The sequence below is a fragment of the Pleurodeles waltl genome, chromosome 6, assembly GCF_031143425.1.
Source record: "Pleurodeles waltl isolate 20211129_DDA chromosome 6, aPleWal1.hap1.20221129, whole genome shotgun sequence".
NCBI lineage: Eukaryota > Metazoa > Chordata > Amphibia > Caudata > Salamandridae > Pleurodeles > Pleurodeles waltl.
Genome location: NC_090445.1, coordinates 443,985,355 through 444,005,415, shown reverse-complemented (window position 1 = coordinate 444,005,415; position 20,061 = coordinate 443,985,355).

The following is a 20,061-nucleotide window of genomic DNA, read 5'->3' as shown; positions in this document are numbered from 1 at the left end:
GTGCCCACAAAGACCCATGGTTGCATGTACTGAAGCAGGTTGACGATGCTCCACTCAGCTCAGTCCACTGTGCACAAGCAGCAGGCCCCTGACTGTGTCAAGAGAAATGTAGCCTCAGCAGGGGAGTTAGTGGGAGTAGGGAGGTAATCTACCTTCATCATGATTGCTCTTCAGCAGCGCATTGCGAAGTCCCCTACAGAGAGACACCTGCACAAATGTGATCTCATGGCCTGCCATGTTTTGTTTCCTTTGGGGTACTTGATGTCAGGCTTGCCCTATTATGTAAAGGGGACTTGTTGCTTGTTCGTGTAGGACATGTCTCATCATTTTGCTTGGTTTGACACAAATGGTTATACACTGTTTGTATTTTCCATATGAAGTTTGATTAGGGCATTAATATCTAGTATAATTTGCTTATGTTTTCCGATCCGCTGGACAGATAATGTCATCTGTCACTACCTTCTGTCACAATCGTATTCAATGGGCAACTGCTTTGTTGTTGTTGTAGCAAACATGAATGGGTTATGTACTGACCTAGACATCCTCTGAGAATATGTCTGGTGATCACATGGTAACATTGTTGTGTTGTACAGTCAGTATTGGTCTATATGTGTTCCTTCTCCAACATTGACGGCATATCTTGTTTGGAATTGATTTGATCCTACATTGCTGGCATTCTTTTGGCTGCTTACCCTTTGTACACATCCTGTACAGCAACATTGTCCCGTCATACATGGACAGAATGCTACATGAGATTTGTGTACTTTGTAGATAAACAGATCTTCTTCTACTGGCTATATGATAGTATCCCTACCATCTCCAGCCTTTGCTAGATTACATGACGTCCACACACACATGACAGTACACCAGCCACAACACTTTTGTAGTGCCAGAGTAATCTACCCATGTCGTATCTCCAAGTGTCTGATGGAGTCTCTCAGCTGTTTTTCCACATCCTTTGGTGTACATGTGCATGCACTCACATCTGCATTCCACAACCTATGTCACTTTCACCAAGAGTGTATCTTGTTAGTGTGTGGAGTCATCTCAATTCTGATTATGTGAAATGCCACATGCAACATTTCTGTCTCCTTCTTCATCCATACAATTTTGGATGAGTCGGTGACATGTTTGGACATTGCTAGACCTACATGCACATCCCAAACCAGATTGGCATGTGGTAGACCGAGACATTTTAGAGTTTTAGTACAAGTAGGTCACTTTCTCTTGGTCAGAGATGGGAGTGTCAATGAAAGGGATGTTCTCATATGTCATGTGTGATTGTATCATACAGACTTTACTGGGTTACCTTGCAGACACAAACCACAAACCAACCATTGTAGGTAGTTGCTAACCCTTTCCTACATAGGCCATACACTGGTACAGCAGTCTTGGCATGTATTTCCAGATTAGCTGCAGGTATATGTCAAGACAACACAATTGTGTGACATGTGTCTAAGAATGCACATTGGAAGTGCTACAGACTCTGCCTACATTCCACTCACACATTCATGTGGTGGTGCATTCTCCCATTTAATTGATCAATCCTGGCTTTGGGGCATATGTATGGAAAGTGTATCAGCACTCATTGCTGCTCCACTTGTCTTGCAAACCTTAGGGCACTCCATAGCCAACATGTGTGTGCTACACTTGAGAGACAGCACACCATGCAGCAGGGTTGGGACCAATAGCAGTTTTATCATGGTATAGAAGACTCCGGCGGTACCAATATCAAATACCATCCAAGTGTTGCCATCACCAACTACATATCACCAAAACATACTAGATGTACCCATTGTGTTCATCTTCACCTGTCTGGTGCATTGTGCCACACACATAGGAATACAACATCACCATCCATAAAAGAACATGTGTAGGGATGGATACCTCACTGTACACCTACAATCATACCCGGTGATTCCACAACTCCCTAACATGATACTAGGGTTCCAACAGGGGACTGTAACAGCTGGACTACTCACAGTGGACTGGGAAGGGCCAGAGATGCATGTGAATGAGGAGACATGGGACTTAGAAGGACTTGTCATGCATTGCAGGGCATTGCAGAAAAACACATAATTCCCTCTCCTATCACACAGGTGTCTGAAAACGCATGCATGCATCACAAAACATACCATACAACTGTGCCACACAGTGCCCATGATCCACATACAGATAATTATGCCAGCTAGCAATTGGCAATAACAACACTTTGTGCAAGGGAGCTTTTCCAAGGGAAAAGGGGAGGGAATCACTTGCTACACACAAGTCACAGCAACTGTGTCATGGCACACAACACACAAAATAGGTTCAAAGTCCCAGAACATCACTCTAATGCAGGTCTAAAGTGAAGGGACTAAGGGCCACATGTAAGGAAACTGGCGCAGCATTAACAGCAGTGCCACTGTAATTGTGCCCCTTTGCCGCACTCTACTGCCACCATGTGGGTGCCGTATACATTATACAGCACACCATGGCGCAGAGTAGGTGCAATAGTGTCAAGATAATGGATGCCATAGATGGACTCTGTAGGAGTACTGACAACATACCTGACTATTTCATGCACAGTACATAGGGACCCATTCAAATCTATGGTGGGCCCCCTCCTAATGCATGCTCTGTGCAGGTGTTGAAAGTATCTGTGAAAAAACAATCTAGGAACCTTGAAGAATCCTTTGCACCAATTTGCTGGCCCTCCTGTTGTGTGAATCTCCCCCTTGTACACATGATGCCTGGCACAGGCATATTCTGCCACAAAAGTTTACTAAGTGTCGTTTACTAAGTTTACTAAGTGTCCAAGGAGGTGATAGGTTCCACTAAAATTAGGACACAGCCTTAAATATGGACAACACAACACATATTTGGCATTGTCGACTGTCAGTCCAGATTTAATTTGTCACCAGGTCCCTGAGGCACAACCCATGATAGTAATGTCCACCACCACAGCCCAATGCACCCATTCAACAAAACAGGAACACACACAATACCAGATGCAAGTCAGAGTCACCACTCCACCTACATCTGCCATGGTGCATAGGAAACCACAAAAATGCATGACAGACACATGTTCTCACATTTCTTTGCAGCTGACCAAGGTTACGGCATCCGGCCATGAGTGATAACTCCTTTTGGCAATCTGACAATGGAGGAAGAGCGGGCATACAATGAAGGCCACAGAAGCACACAAAATGTTGTGGAGAGGACATTTGGGCTCCTGAAGTCAAGGTTCAGGTGTGTGGCCCTGACAAGAGGAAGCCTGCTGTATGCACCACCCCTAATATGCAAGATGATTCTTGTATGTGCAATCTTGCATAACATATGTATTCGGACTAATATCCCCTGGGATTAACTGGAAGATGTCTCCAATGAGGAGGAGGATGACAATGGTGCAGCACAGGTGTAGGGGTACAACAAAACACTGCTTCAAGAGTTCGTAGGAGACAACAAATTGTACTGAACTTCTACACCTAGACGGTGTACAACAAAAATCACCCTGTAAGTATTACCATTAAATCACTTTTCACCAGATTGTCCATGGCGTATTCATTCTCTACTTCATATACCATTGGAAAATTGCTCAGAGCTCAGGGAAAAACCACAGCAGTTACAAAACATTTTGGAACATAGGTTGTCATTTAAGAGGATCTAGCGCCTCCATGCCACACATCAGCCTCAAATTACTATATGTGCCTATACGTGACTTTCTTTACATTGACATGGCCAATGCTATTCATATAGCTGAGCTGTTTCTTGTTAGGTGCTATATGTGTGAGGTCTGTATTTAGTTGTCAACCAGTGGACACTTGTAGTGCTTTGGGCCCAGCTTTTGTATGTAAAGGGGACATAGCTTCACCTGTCCTTGACGTGGTGTGCCAGTCAGGTTGTGCCTGTTTTATGTACTTATGGATGTGTGTGTGTGTGTGTGTGTCTGATGTGCAATGTATGCAGTGTAGTTTGGCATGTGGCGTATGTCTTGTTGTCTGTACATCTGTGTTTCCCTGTCCATGAGTGTTTTGTGTGGTGTTTGTATTGTTTGCTTTACCAGGTTAGTGGGTTGTCTGTGTAATGATTGGTATGGTGGCTTACCTACGAGTAGCCCATTGCCATATTCCCCATCCTGGAACCGCTCGTTGATGGTGGCGTGCCGGAATATGTAGGCATCATGGATGCTGCCAGGATATTTGGCTAGGATGTTTGTGAAGAGCCCACTGTGGTCCACAATGGCCTGCACATTTATAGAATGGGTGTGTTTGCGGTTCCTGTAGAAGTGTTCAGTTGCAGCAGGTGGCACAAGTTGGACATGGGTGCAGTTCATTGCACCCAGCACATGCCGGAACCCAGCAATTTGGCAGAAACCTTGCATGGTCTCCTGCTGCAGTTGCTGGGTGTTGGGGAACCAGATGTGGTGGGGTGCGAGGCAGATGATTGCATTCAGAACCTTTGAAAGGAAGGCAGAGAAGGATGGCTGGGAGATACCACCCACTTGTGCCCCAGTTGCCTGGAACGATCCTGACGCTGCCATATGGAGGACAGCCAGGAGTTTGATCATGGGTGGAATAGTTGTTGGAGTTTCCACCCTTGCAGTGATGTCTGGCGCAATGTGGTGCACCTGGCATACAATCGACTCCCGCTTCAGACAGTAGGTTCTGATGACATCTTGTTCCCTGAGCGCAAGGATAGTTGTGCACTGTCGAAATATCCTCTCCCACCTTCTGCGCTGCCTTTGTGGCTGCTGTGGTGGTGTTTGGAGTTGCTGCAGTTGTGCTGGTTGGACATGTTGTCATTGCTGTGATTTATGGTGTGTGCTGAGCTGGAGCAATAACAGATCCATGTTGTCCAGGGGGTTGCCAATGCTCCTTCTTTGCGTTTTCCTTTTGTAGTAGTGTGCAAGCCTCATTTTAATGCCTGGTGCAAGGACTTTGCGTCATTTTTTGGGACCGGTTCCCTAATGTGCGTCATTTTTGCATCGGGCAGTATATATGGCTCTGGAGGGCTAGCATAATTTTTTTTAAGGGAGCGCCTACCCTGCATATCATTGTTGCTAAATGACGCAAGGTGGGGTGGGGCTCCCAAAAAATGACACTAACTTGGAAATGTTGTCGCTTGGCGGGCCTATAAATATGGCGCTAGGTTAACAACGCTTTTGCATAAAAAAATGGGGCAAAGGCGGCGCTGTTTTCTTAAATATGGCCCCAGGTATGCAGCTACGTAGACAGATACAAGCACAAAGGAGCACACATACTCATGATGCAAGCGTGCTCACACAATAGTGCAGGTGGACAAGTTGTAGCCCTCTGGCTCAGATTCTCAAAGGTTTTGCGCTGCTGCACGCAGGACACAAAGCAACGCAAACGCTCGCAGCAATGAACTTTAGGACACATTTAGAGCCAGATTCAAATTAATGCATGGTGCAGGAGGGATTTTGTGTTGGTCTGCGCTGAAAAAAATTAATGTTTGCATTGTGGGTGCGGTGGGGTGGAACACATGCAAGTAGTGATGAGAAGTGGCACTGAAAGCATTCACAAAACACATGCAAAGGGACGTGAAACTGCACCATAAGTGCAGGAAAAATACTGCCTCTGAAAAGCAGGGGTAAAAGCAGGGCTATTCAGTGAACAATGCACCCAACAGTACCAGAACGTTGCTCCCTTCCAGAGCCCCATGGAAATAGTGATAACAACACACCAGCAGTGTCTATATGGTGTGACAAGAAGCCACAAACAGTGGAAAGAAAACATTTACAAGCAGAGGATTATAGTCTTTGAACAGAGTGAAGAACAAATAGTGAAGCGATATCACCTCACTAGGCAAATTAAATTGTGTCTCCTTTAGAAAATTGGACCAGGACTCGAGTCAAGCACTGCCAGGTCACATGCCATACCACCACATGGAAAGGTCATGGACGTACTACATCTTCTAGCATCAGGATCCTGCATTTGTTTTTTTGCCTAGTGCATTCCACGTGCCTGATTTCCTGGACTGAGGAAGTTTAGATTTTACAAAAAGCTGATGTTCTTGCTTTGTCACTTACGTTATTAAAATTTCAACCTCCTTCTCAGTGAATTTGTACTTTTTTTCCCTACTTCCATCCTGTGATCCTTCAAGGGAGACATTATGGGTAGGCTCCTGGGTCGTGTGATGTGAGGGAGAGGTCTCCCCTTAAGGCTGATTCGCTGCCGTTCTGCACTATAGCTGTGTTCAAAATGCGTTGCTCTGTTTAGTGCCATTTTGCGTGAGCTTTTGTAGTAGTTTTTTTGCACTATCGTAGCTTGCCATTGCCTTGATTTGTGAATATGGTACTATGTTATATTTCTTGATGCATGGAGGGCAACATAAAAATATATTAGTGAAACACATGTCCACTAAAGGTTTGTGAATCTGTCCTGAAAAGCAGCCAAGTCAGCTCTAGAAATAAACTGTTTCTGATCATCATTGTTAAGGCCTTTCAGGAGGAGATGAGACACTCTGACAAACCACACACATAAGCCCTCATTACAAGCAGCCCAGTTAATTTTCAGCAATGTGCTGTTACTGCACATATAGTAGTATTCAGTTTTGTGATATCAACAGATCAAACTTGCATATTTATCAGGGGACAAAAGTTGGCTATTTACTGGAACATGCTTCTTGATGGAGTAATGACCTAAATACGCATGTTAATGTCCAAAACTCGTAATTAGGTGGTATTTGTCACACCTGATAAATTCCAGCTCAATAGAGTTGAATTTTACCCAGTGCAATAGATATTAATCCAAATGCTGGGCCACCCCGAACGAGGGCCTTAGCCTTTGAATTAAAGTAGGCCTAGAGTCTCACAAGGCAGTGGTCTGCCATCCCCTCGGGTCTCAAGACTCAATGTACCTGTGTTAGCCACAGCGTCAGCCGAGATGGCATACTCCCCAAACCCTATCCAGCTACAGGAGCTTTTTTATCAATAGTGCTGCAAGTGAAGTGGCACCAGTGCCTAGGTGTCCAAGGGGCCTGATTGTGCCTTTCTTGTCATCCTACCTGAGATCACCTATAAGAGAGCATAGGTCTTGCGCACAGAGCCCTAATGACTCTTTGAACTCATTCTCTGGTCATGTTTGGCAGGGTCCAAAGTCGACCTTCCCATCCTGCCAAACTGCCGTCTTCTTTGTAACCATACTCTGAGGTCACTGCCTGTGCAGAAACCTGGCACAAAAAAGACACCACTTTTCTTGTTCGCTGGTCTCCTGCAGCTTAACATCCAAACAAGCTATTCCATTTCCCAGTAGTGTGTATTGTTTGAATGTCAAGTTTAGCGTTATTGTAAGTTTAGAACTGTACCTGAAAGGGGAAACATCCTTTACGATGCAGCCATTATAACTTAATGCATTTACCACACAACCATTACTACGCAATGCCTTTGCGCCTTTGGTATACATACTTTTAACACGCATGTGCTTTTACCACGCGCATCTTTGCAATGAAATGGTAAGTATATATAAGGAAAGTGTGTGTGTATAATGTACTACATCTGTCTATATATAAGTATAACGTGTTGCTGGTGGAGAAAACGGAACAACAATAAATAGCTTCTCAAAGAACAAGAAGAACTCAAGTGAGAACTCCATAGGTGGTGAATTTTATTGCTCCAATGATGCGTTTTGGCCTTTCAGTCTTGTTCACAATGTCAACATCCCACCGTAAGCGTGTATTATAAATGCATTCAGTGATCATAAAAACAAAGAAAGTGCTGAAAACCTGTTCTACTGCTCCAGAGGAGAAAACATCAGCGTCATTTTAAAATGTGCAAACAATTATCAAAAAACCAAACTGCACCCACTACTATTGATCTAATTATGCAAAATTACTTTCAAAGTAATAACTGCTATTTTCCAAATGTAATAAGATAGAAAGTACCCAAAATACGTTTTACTTCTATAATACTTTTTAAATATGTGCACAATTATACCACTGTATAACACGCTATCATAATCTCCAATTATTATCTCACTTCAAATACAACACTGCATTGTTAGCCCTCATACTCGCAATTCACATCTCGCTTCAAATTAGCAGTTTATAAACATGAAAAAAATAAACCGCAATGAACAGAAAAATAATATGTAGTGAGCTCAATATAATAAAGCAAATACTGTATGCAAAAATATATATGTATATGTATATATATATATATATATTGTCTTAGCTTCTGGTATCATCAACGTCAGTCCTTTCAAGAAAAGAAGGGTGGGGGGATCTGGAACCAATATCTAAAATGCTCCAATCCCCTTCCTCTCCTTCTTATAATGTGAAGAAAGTGAAGGTTAAAACCACAGAAATATTCAACCACGAACCAAACAGAGCAAACATGTTTTCAAGGCGAGTAACAGACATTTAATTCTCCTATGTGTGTACTTAAATCTTTAATGTTCAAACCTGTCAGATTCTTTGTCTCCAATTCCATTATGTACCTAGATTCTAACCTGTGAAAATTGAGAGCTCTAGTGCCGCCTCTAGGTTCACGCCTAACAGTCGCAGCTGGCAACTCGGCAAAGTGGAGGGCGGGGGGAACAAAAGAAAAAAAATATATATATATACATAAAAAAAAATTAAACTTACCTTAAAGTTGCCGCCGCATTCAAGGCACAGGCTTCCAGCCTGCTATGCGCCAATCATGATGCTGCTCAAAGCAGCGTTATGATTGGCTGGAGCGCCCTGGCTGGGTGCTCCAATGCAGACTGGGAGCTTGGGCCAGCTCTCTCCAACTCGGCAACACAATGCCGGGTTGGAGAGAGCCCTTGTGTGCATGTGTGTTTGGCTGTCCCAAGACGGTCAGCCAAACATACATGCGCACTGAAGGGAGTGCTCTAAGCACTCCCCTCACTGCTCGTCATTCCCATGGCCCCACCCCTTTAGAAATAAAATGATAATGAACAGCGTTTATTATCGTTTTGTTTCTAAAGGTTTTCAGCTCCTGCTGTTGCTGGCGGGGGGAGGTGACGCTCCTCCACCCTAACGGAGAAGCCGCCTCTGACATTTAATTCGATCAAAACACTTAATTCAATCAAAAGCAAAATATTTTAACAAATTCCTAATGATGTAGTGATATTCAGCAAAGTGACGGGATACTAGATAATGTTTTTCATTGTTGTGAATCACCCTCATATACGCCAAAATAAGTTTTTTCACAGGGTGATGGTACTACCAACATAGTGTTTCTTGCAGGGACACTCCAAAATATATACTACAAAATCAGAATTGCAGTTCAAGAACAAATTAATGGCCTTAACTCCCTTCCCGAAGGGAATAGAAAATACCTTCATAATGTTACTGTTCTTACATGCTTTGCATTTCCTACAGGGATAATAACCTTTAATTTCCTGACCTTTGACTTAGGGCCTGAGACCGCCCCAGCCACCTTGAGCCGAACACAGAACCCGCCCAGAGGCCTGTCGGCGAAACTGCAAGACAACGCTCTGTTCTGAGGCCAGGCACCTGAGCAGAAACGCACCGTCATCCAGCTTTCTCACTGTCAAGCCGAAGGAAGCCACCACGCTGCTCGAGCCCCGCAGGATCAGCCCATCCTCATTACCCTGTCATGGACAGAAAAAAAGAACAGGAGGAATGCTGAGTGCAGAGGCAAGGGCAGGAGCCAAGCCCCATCACCCATTGGATCTCTAGAAAAGGGGCGGGAAGCAGCCCCTTTAAAAACTAACGTGCGCCCGCTGCCGCGGGTCGCACTCTTCTTCAGGTGCAGAGGCAGGGGCAGGAGCCAAGCCCCCTCGCCCATTGGATCTCCAGAGAAGGGGCGGGAAGCAGCCCCTTTAAAAACTAACGCGCGCCCGCTGCCCTGGGTCGCGCTCTTCTTCAGGTGCAGAGGCAGGAGCCAAGCCCCCTCGCCCATTGGATCTCCAGAGAAGGGGCGGGAAGCAGCCCCTCTAAAAACTAACGCGCTCGCTGCCGCGGGTCGCCCTCTTCTTCAGGTGCAGAGGCAGGGGCAGGAGCCAAGCCCCCTCGCCCATTGGATCTTCAGAGAAGGGCCGGGAAGCACCCCTTTAAAAACAAGCACGCGCCTGCTGCTGCGGGACGCGCCTGGGCAAAGCCCGGGCCAAGGGCGGGCCCGCCCGTCGCCCGTCAGCGACCGAAGGAGACCGGGCCGGGCCATATCTCTTTATTTTTTGTCCTGGGGATTGTCTTTGCTTGCCGTCAGCAGCAGGGGCCGAGGAGCTTACAAGTCTTATCACTGGTGAGGGGATCCCAGTAGAATTATAGTGGGTGGGGCCTGTAGGCCATTTACGCCATTAACCAAGTGTTTAAGCAAGGTACCCGGAATTAAGAAGGAAATATGGGCAGACGGCGAGGGGGGGGAGCTGAAGAAAGGCATGGGTCTAATAAAACCCTAGATGGTTTTTTACAAAAGGCCGTTGGGGCACTTGAAAAAGAAATAGAGTTGGTACAGCGCCATTTAGCTGTTCCCTCTTCTCTAGCCACTAGTCCAGCCTTTGTTAGTCATGACTCACAGCCCCCCCTGTCAGTAGACTCGCAGCCTGTGCCGACCACCCCTCTCTTCTCACCCACTAGAAACCCCCAGGAGTACCAGGTCAAAATTGCAAATGAACCTAACGCCCTTGCCATACCAACCCTTCTGACTCAGAGCCCTTCCAAAGGAGGGTCTCCACTATCGTAGATCCCAATATTAAAGGAAAAAGGAAACGAAGGGAGCCTAATATTAAAAACAAAAGAACCAGGATTTTGAGCCCCCCCCCAGTTCTTTAATAATAACGCGACTCTAACCTCCTTAGAAAACACCAATGGACGACAGGCAAACGACCATACTAGGGATCTTCTAAGAGAAGAGCTCTCCAAGCTGCTCCTTCCCATAGTAGCCCTTCTCCAAATGATTCAGGACAAACTGGAAGGCCTCATTAAGATCCAGCCGCCAGTACCTCCCCCAACTGTAGAAACCCAATCTTACTTTCACCACTCTCACCTTAACCAAATCCACAATAATGGCAACAGATTACCTGCTCAAATGGGCAAGAGTCTTCTCCTTCCCAAAAACCAAGAAGGGTACAGACCTGTTAGAGCAGTTAACACCCCAAATAATAAGCCCTTTAAGGTCTCAGCCCCCCTCCTAGAAGGAATTGTTCTCCCTTCCAATAACACAGTAATTAAAGTCGGTGAAGCCAATTTTACTAACGACTATTCTCCAATAGGCCCCCTGAAGAGGGCCCAGATCAATGGCAGGACTGGATTGAGAGCGCTGCATCTTCCACCGGAGTCATGCCCTTACGTCCTTGTCATCACCAATGTCCCCAAACTTAAAACTAAAACTCCAGAATCTTTTACTGAACTAAACAATAAGGTAATACACTGGTTACACGCAAACCCGGGGCTTGCATTTTCTATGATACCCTCGATACTTATGGTGAGAAGGGTGGAGTGGGTGGGCTCATTAGAAAAGACTGGTAAAGGGGATTGCATTGTTATTAATTTCAACTCTCCTGGTCTTGTTCAGCTGCTCTTTTGAAATGCTAATAGACCTTATCCCTTAGTAGGGAAAGTTTCTCTGTGTAGACTACAAGTGTTTTATCCTCCTTCTCCGACATTCGCAAATAGAAAACCGCCATTGATGCACAGAGTCTCCCCTGATATTCAGGTACAGTCTAACCCCGAACCAGGCCCTAGACGCTCCTCGGTGTCTCTGTCTGAGATAGATTGACTAAGTGACGGTCCTCGGGGAGTGGTTATGAGTAGCCATGAAACTGAACACATCATTTATCCTGCCTTTAGTGGTTTTACTCCTTCCACACCATTGACCTTGATAGATCCTGGCAATCTGGGAATTTCTGAGAGTATTACATACCTAGCCAATGAGGAGGGGGATTCACCCACGACAACCGCTCCCTGCAACTCTGGGCCCACCCCCTCTGTCAACTTACCAGATATGAATATGACTGGTGAAGTATTTAGTGGGGCGAATAAACCACAGGGTAAGAAAGAAATGGGTCATTGTATGCTTGTGGGGAACAGTAACGTTATTGGCTGCATCTCCCCTTGCAGGAAGCAATCCCAGAGAGAAATTGGGTACACTAAAACAAATGTTTTCGACATGGTCCTTAGCTGGAATATAGCAGGGCTGGAAAGTAAATTGCAAAGTCCTGGATGGGGCCAATTTATTCACGAACACCAGATTTGTCTATTCCAAGTAACATGGGCACTGGGACCCAATCACAGATTAGGCTTCAAAAGTTATTGGGTTGCAGCACATAAGATGCCATCTGGGAGAGCATCAGGAGGGCTACTCATATGGCTAAGTAGTTCTCTTAGGTGTAAAGTTGAAGCTATAGACACGGGCTGCCCTGATCTACAGGCCTTACTAGTATCGATTTCTGAGGAGAGATCTTTATTAATAATGAATATCTATAATAGGAGTGTGGGCAGCCACTACGACTCTGACGCCCTGTCCTTACTGGATAGCTTTCTCAACAACAATATCTCATCCCATTTCATCCTGATTGGAGGGGACTTTAATGTTACATTTGAGCCCAATCCCCTGGTCCAAGAGATATACAAAGAAGAGGATGCCTATTTGGGGTATTCCTCAGCTAGCCTCAAATAAAAGACCGAGATTGAACAAAACAGCGCGCCTAGTGGCTGACATTACATTAACGCACGGTCTACGAGCTTGTAATGGTCGCTCCGTTCAGACATTAACCTGCACCCCACTTTTAGGCGTGGAGGGCACAGGAGCCAGATTGATTATATACTTCTTGACATTCGACTGTGGGGCCACATGTTTGACATGAGAGTACAAGAGCACGATGAGAGTGATCACGACCCATTGATCCTATTGACTAGAGGCCTCTTCCCTTCGCTTGAAGCACCCCACTCCAAGACTTATGTACAACAGCTCGCCCTAACAAATAATAGACGCAATGTAAAATGGGAGTCTGTTATCACATCCCCTGAACACCTCACAACAATGTACAACTTGTTAGCTGATCAAATGGAGTGTATGCTTCCATACAATGAGGATGGTGATGGTAATGGGCTTTTAGCAGCCCACACTGATCTGTTTAACTCTTTAAAGTATCTCTTCACAAAAGAGATTATTAGTAAACCCAAGAAAAAGTGCTGTGCACGGTGGTTTAGTAACTCATGTAGGGAAGCACAGCTCAACCTATTGAGATCACTAAAAGAAGGCCACGTAGAGCTCATAAGAAAGGCAAGGAAGGATTATAAGCAGGAATGCTCTAAGGCACGCAGAAGCTGGGAAGAAGCCAGATGGGCTGCTATCTTGGAGACTGCCAAATCTAAGGATACTTCTAGGTTCTGGAAATTGATAGCAGATGACTGCAGACATTCTGCTTCTTTACCTGGCACTTCAGTTCTATCTGTAGTATGGGCTGAGCACTTTGGTCAATTGTACGAAGGTCCATCTGAAGTATCTCTTAGGACCCTCGACGATCCCACAACCCATGGGGCCACCCCGATTAAATTCACTTTAGCCGAAACAAGAGCTGCAATAGACTCATTGAATTGGGGAAAGGCCCCTGGCCCTGATAAGATCCCGGGCGATTTATATAAGACAAGACCTGATATATGGGCATCTTATCTTAACCTAATCTGCAATGCAGTTGCAGCAGGAGCTCCTGCCCCATCTTCCTGAAAAGGAGCTGAAATAGTTCTGATTTTCAAAAAAGGTAGCCCCAATAATCCTGCCAATTACTGACCGATTTGCCTACTTGACAACTCCCAAATTAAGCAAAACAACTTTTGTTTCATCTGGATGAATGGATTTCAGAGTCTGAAGCCATATCTGATTTACAAGCGGAGTTCAGACCTGCAGTTAGCACCATAGACCAAGCCCTGAGATTCCTGGCAATTAAATGGAAGAATGTGGACCTGGGGTGGTGGGAAATCTGTATGTGGTCTTTATAGACCTTAGAGCTGCATTTGACTTGATCCCCAGGAATATGCTATGGTTAACACTTTCCAATATGGGGGTTCCATCTGGCCTTTTGAAACTCATTACCCGACTACATGATAACACCTATGCCCAAATTAGATGCGGTAAGGAGGGTGAACTGACAAACCCTGTAGCCATTAAAAGAGGAGTCAGACAGGGTTGTGTCTTGGCCCCCACTCTTTTCTTGCTTTACATAAATAACTGTATTCATTATCTAGAGAACTGTACAATTGACTCGCCCAAATTGGCTGGAAAGAAAATCCCGTGTCTGCTATACGCGGACGACACAATCTTGCTAGCTAAATCACCAATGGGAATTCAAAATCTGGTCAACCAATTTTGTTTCTTTTGTAGAGATTATGGGCTGGACGTTAATGTCAAGAAAACGAAACTCATGATGTACAGTACCTCAAGGAAACAATCTTGTGCAAGAATAGTAATGAATTCAATTCCGCTGGAGAAAGTGGAAGAGTTTGATTACCTAGGTATCAGGCTATCGAACACAGGTAATTCGGAGGCAGCTATTGACAAAGGGGCACTTATTATAAGCCAAAGAGGTGGGGCCCTACTACGCAGGTCTAGAAAGGCTCTGAACCCCCCCCTGATTACAATTGCGGAGATTTATAATGTCCAAATCCGTGCGGCGGCCCTGTACGGAGTGGAACTTTGGGGTTCACACAGAAAATTGGACATTTTACAAACTAAAGAAAACCATTTCCTCAAACAGGTTTCCAGGTTAGGGAGGGGCACACCAATGACCCATCTCAGGCTCGACCTAGGACTTAATAGTATTAAAAATACAGAAGGCCTGAGACCACTCTCTTACTGGATCCGTCTATGGAAAACTGTCAAACTTGAACCATTCAGGGTGGCGAACAGAGAACTCATAGCATCTCCCCAGGGTTCGGAAAAAATCCTTTGGCTGAAGTAGATGAAATCTGCCTGGGACAAATTAGGATTTCCCCTTTCCTGGAAATACCCTGAACTGATCCCCAACAACGCAAGGCAACTTGTCAAAAGGAGATATTGGGAGAAAACCAATGAAGATTTCCTGCATCATAACAGGGCGGGCAGGCTAACAATAGAATTCCTTCAACTGAAACACGAACCCCGGCCCGAGAACTTCATGGAACTCCCTATGCCTGCATATGCCCGTGCCTTATTTCTCCAGCTAAGATATGGCACCCTGCCTATTAACAGCTACACGGCTCGCTGGCCATCAAGTAACTTTTTGACTGACAGATGTATACTTTTCCATCATTGTAAGGAAACAACTGAGCACATGCTGATTTTCTGCCCCTTATACAAGAGCCCAAGAGGGAGGTGGATCATTCCCCTCTGGAAAAATGTATTACTGCAGGACAGAGCCAACGCCATCAGAATATGCAAATATGATACATCTACACTGGTAGTTAGCTCAGTCACCAAATATCTATCCGAAGCCTGGTCTCTCCGTCGTAGGTATATCTCAACCAAGGGTCTCTGAGTCGGTTAGGCACCTCTCTTGCCTACAGAAGGAGATTTTAATAAGATATATTTATCTCTGTTTTTAACTTTTAGATGTGTCATGCAATCTGACATTGGGGTGAATTTTATCCAACTTTTAAGTGGTATCTTTAGAAATCTCATTAGGAGCTTGCAGTCTCTTATATGAGAAGTTGAGACCCTATAAATTTACAGAGATGAACTTCCACCTAAAATTGCTACGACACTTGATAAATCATTTTACATATGACAAAGAAACTCATTAGTTCATAAATATTAATCATGTTGTTTTGTTACTTGAGAAAGGAGTATATATATTTATTTTGCCGAGTGGCGGTTCACTAGGTAGTTATAGTTAGGACCATTTTTTCCATAGACAGAGTGTTTTTTGTTTTGCCAATTACTTTGGTGCTGTTTGATGAATCTTCTCGAAATTTATAAAACTTATACTTTGGTCAGTTCACCTGCTGTCTTGAAAGTTTTTGGTTGATCCATTAAGTGAGGCCAAGAAAAAGGGGGAGGTTCCAAAACACTTTTCCCCCACTCTACGCCAATGGGAGTGTTCAAATTTTTAACACCACTACAGCCGAGACCACTGAACGGAATTACACCAAATTTGACAGAAAGCTAGCTGGTCCAGAAAGTGTGTGTTTTGCGATTTGGTGTAAATCCCTTTAGTAGTTTTTGAGATATTGGAGTTTTAAAAATCTAGATATCTAGGGATGCGGATCCTCCACAGATCCAGCGCCGCCAAAATTATTGGCAAAACATAAAATGCTCTGTCTATGGAAAAAATGGTGCTAACTATAACTACTTACTGGTGACTGTCTCGGGGACCATCACCTCCCTGGGGCTAAAATGAAAGAATGACGGGGGTCCAATGCAGACCCCTCTGTAGCTCCGGGGACTGCTACCTCCCTGGGGCTATTTGCTTAAATTAAGGGGGGGGCTGAGCACCACCCCCCCCCTGCAGCCCCAGGGACCAGCACTTCCCCGGGCCTATTTACTTAAATTAAGGGGAGCGTGCAGCCCTCCAAAGCCCGACACTGCCACACCTCCAGGGCTATTTACTTAAATTAAGGGCAGGCTGCACCCCACTCACCCCACAGCCCTGGGAACCACTACCTCCCCAGGGCAAATACAGCATTGGAGGGGGGCTATGCAGCCACCCTCAAGGAGCTCCTGCTATGTTCCAGTGTGCCCCCCCCCCACCCACCTGGGACATAGCTGTTTGGATTTGCTGACAGCTCCTACCAAGTAAAAGCAAAAGTAACTCCGATTTCTGCAAGCAAGAGCTGTCAAACAGCTCTTGCTTGCAGAAAGCTGAGTTTTCATCTCTTTCTCTGCACACAAATATGCGTGCATGGAAACAGATGAAAACATTGCTCCTGCAAGCAGGGAGCTGCTTTATAAAGCACTTCCCTGCTTGTGGGAACTATGTCGGCATCCGCAGGATGGGGGGTGCTGGCTAGGACTGCCAGGGCCTTCAGGCTCCCTCCGCGGTCCTCAGTTGGCAGCAAGCATCTTACTTCTATGCCATTTTGAAGTTATTCCATGGAGAGACCATTGCAGTAACAATAGTCTCTCCATATAATGGCTTCAAAGCGGCACACAAGCAAGATATTTGGTAGTAAATGTTATAGTTATGTTTTGAGGCACACTAGAAGAGAGTCTCTTGTGTGGCCTAATTGTAAGGCTCTTAGACTGTCATTCCGTAGGTTGAAGGTTCAAAACCTAGTATCTCATGCAGTGTGTCTGTTTACTTACTAGCATTTTGATTGTTAAACATTCCTAGTGATTAAATATTTCTGACTTTTTGCCATTAAAATAGCAATGTTTTCCCTGTGGTGTAGAGGTTGCGGTCTCAGGCTCTCCCCCTGAAGATTTGACGGTTCTAGACTAGGTGTGTCAGCAGTCATGTTCCTGTTTTAATTACTTTTCAAATGCAAATATTTGAAATGTATACTGAAATGTAATCGCACTCTTTTTACTTGACAAATGCTTTTTTCCTTTCAATTTGTTCTAAAATATATCATTATAAGTATATCATTCATCAAAGTCTAGAAAGACTCTCTTGTTGGTTACAGGGAGTTGGACGCAACTTGGGTAAGAGGATAGGATCGTAAGGGTTTTTAGGGTTTAGGGGTGGCTAAGGGAATAGAGTGGTAAAGGTTATTCTGAAGTTTAGGCATGGATAAGGGAATTGGGTGGTAAGGGTGTTTTTAGGGTTTAGGGGTAGGTAGGGGAATTTGAGTGGTAAGGGTGTTTTAAGGGTTATGGAGTGGGTAAGGGTATAGGATGGTAAGGGAGTTTTTAGGGTTTGGGGAGGTAAAAGAATTGGATGGTAATGGTGTTTTGGGGTTAGAGGTGAATAAGGGTATAGGTGGTGAGGGTGATTTTACAATTTGGGTGGGTAAGGGAATACAGTGATAAGTGAATTCTAGAATTGAGGGAGTGAGTAAGGGGATTGGGTGGTAAGGCTTTCTTTAGGGTTTAGGAACAGGTGAGGGAATTAGGTGGTAAGGGTGTTTTCAGGATTTAGGGGTGGGTAAGGGAATTGAGTGGTAAGGTTTTTTTTAAGGGTGGGTAAGGGAATTGGGATTAAGGGTGTGTTTAGAGGTGGGTAAAGTAATTGGGTGGGAAGGGTGTTATTAGTGTTTAGTGGTGAGTACGGGAACTCAGTGTTAGGGGTATTTTTTACAGAAATATATATGTAGGGGTTTTGCCTACCTTATAAATACTTACCCTGCATTGTAAGACATGCATGGTAAAGGCATATACGTGGTAAAGGCAATACTTGGTAAAGGCATTGCATGATAAAGGATGTGGGGTAAAGGCATGTGCAGTAAACATATGCACAGTTATGTCATAGAACCCCAGTAACAATCCACAAGGTCCACCCACTGTGATTGTAGTCAGAAGCAGTAAACCCCCAAACAACACAGTATGAAAATGAACTTTAGGGTTACACTTTCAGAAATGACAAGTGCCTGGTCTTCCAGAGCTGGCTATTGAACTGGCCAAACTTAATTGTGATGGAGAGACAGCCCGGGGCTTTCAGCCAAAGGCTGACTTCTAATGGTCATGACCTTAGGACTCTGTTCAGGTGGTTCATGATTTCACCCTCAGAGTTCGTGGCTCTTTTGGAGCTCTCCCCTGCATGACTGCCGATTCTAATACTGATTTATTTTAGGAAATCTCTGGGCCTTGGTTCTTCTACAAATCTGTTTCTAGTTGGATGAAATGGATTTTAAAACAAGTGGGGGTAAATACAGATGGTTGTGAATTTTCTGAAGATCTACCCGCTTACTGGGAAGCCTTTAAAGCTATGGTTCCTTTTCTTTTCTATGGTTTTCATTCCAATTTCTGGGAAACATTCCTCCTTTTGCTACTCACATATATAAATTTCCCAGTAAAAGGGGCTGCTGATACCACATACACTTTTACCGATAACAATAGTATCAGTGATTCTGGCTTACGTTATTATGAAGGGGTTATAAGTTGGTCACCTTCTGAAACCCTATGAAATAAAATAAAATTCAAACGTTGGTGCTCCCACACCAATTTCCACAAGGAAACTCACATTACCATTGCAAATAGCAATTTTCCCTGATAAAACATTAAGGCCCTCATTACAACCCTGGCGGAAAATCCCGCTTTGCAGAAGACCGCCAACATACCGCTGCGGCCGCGGAATTCTGCTACAGGTATTACGACCCACAGCTCGGAATCCGCCACAATACAGACACCCACACAAGTCCGCCACACCAAAGGTCAGTGATAAACTGGTGATACCAAAACCGACACCGTCACGCCAACAGGAATACGCCCACACTATCACGACCCATGAATCAACGCGGTGGTCATTCAACCGCGGTAATCCATTGGGGGTAACACACCGCCACACTCAAAATACACACACACTTAAAAAACACAACCACAGTGGACAATTCAAAATACACACACCTGATACACATGCACACACCACACCCACACACTCAATCCAACATAAAGCACACACCCACATCACCCACAACCCTTACTACCAAAATTTTGAAAGAAGGCCAGAGAGAGAGACTACCTAAAACCACGTTAGCATCCACAGACACACAACACCATCACGTACACAACATCCACGCACCTCAAACAACACACACCAACACATCCACTCACACATCACAACAGATACCACCTCACACATCACCCACACCACATCATGGCACCTCAAAGACACCCCAGGTTCTCTGAGGAGGAGCTCAGGGTTATGGTGGAGGAAATCGTCCGGGTAGAGCCACAGCTATTTGGATCACAGGTGCAGCAGACATCCATTGCAAGAAAGATGGAGCTATGGCGCAGAATTGTCGACAGGGTTAACGCAGTAGGACAGCATCCAAGAACACGGGATGACATCAGGAAGAGGTGGAACGACCTAGGGGGGAAGGTGCATTCCGTGGTATCCAGACACCAGATTGCTGTACAGAGGACTGGAGGTGGACCCCCACCTCCTCCCCCACAACTAACAACATGGGAGGAGCAAGTCTTGGCAATTATGCATCCTCAGGGCCTCGCAGGAGTAGCAGGAGGACTGGACTCTGGTAAGACATAGCTTTACTACTTCATCCCCCACACCCAATCTG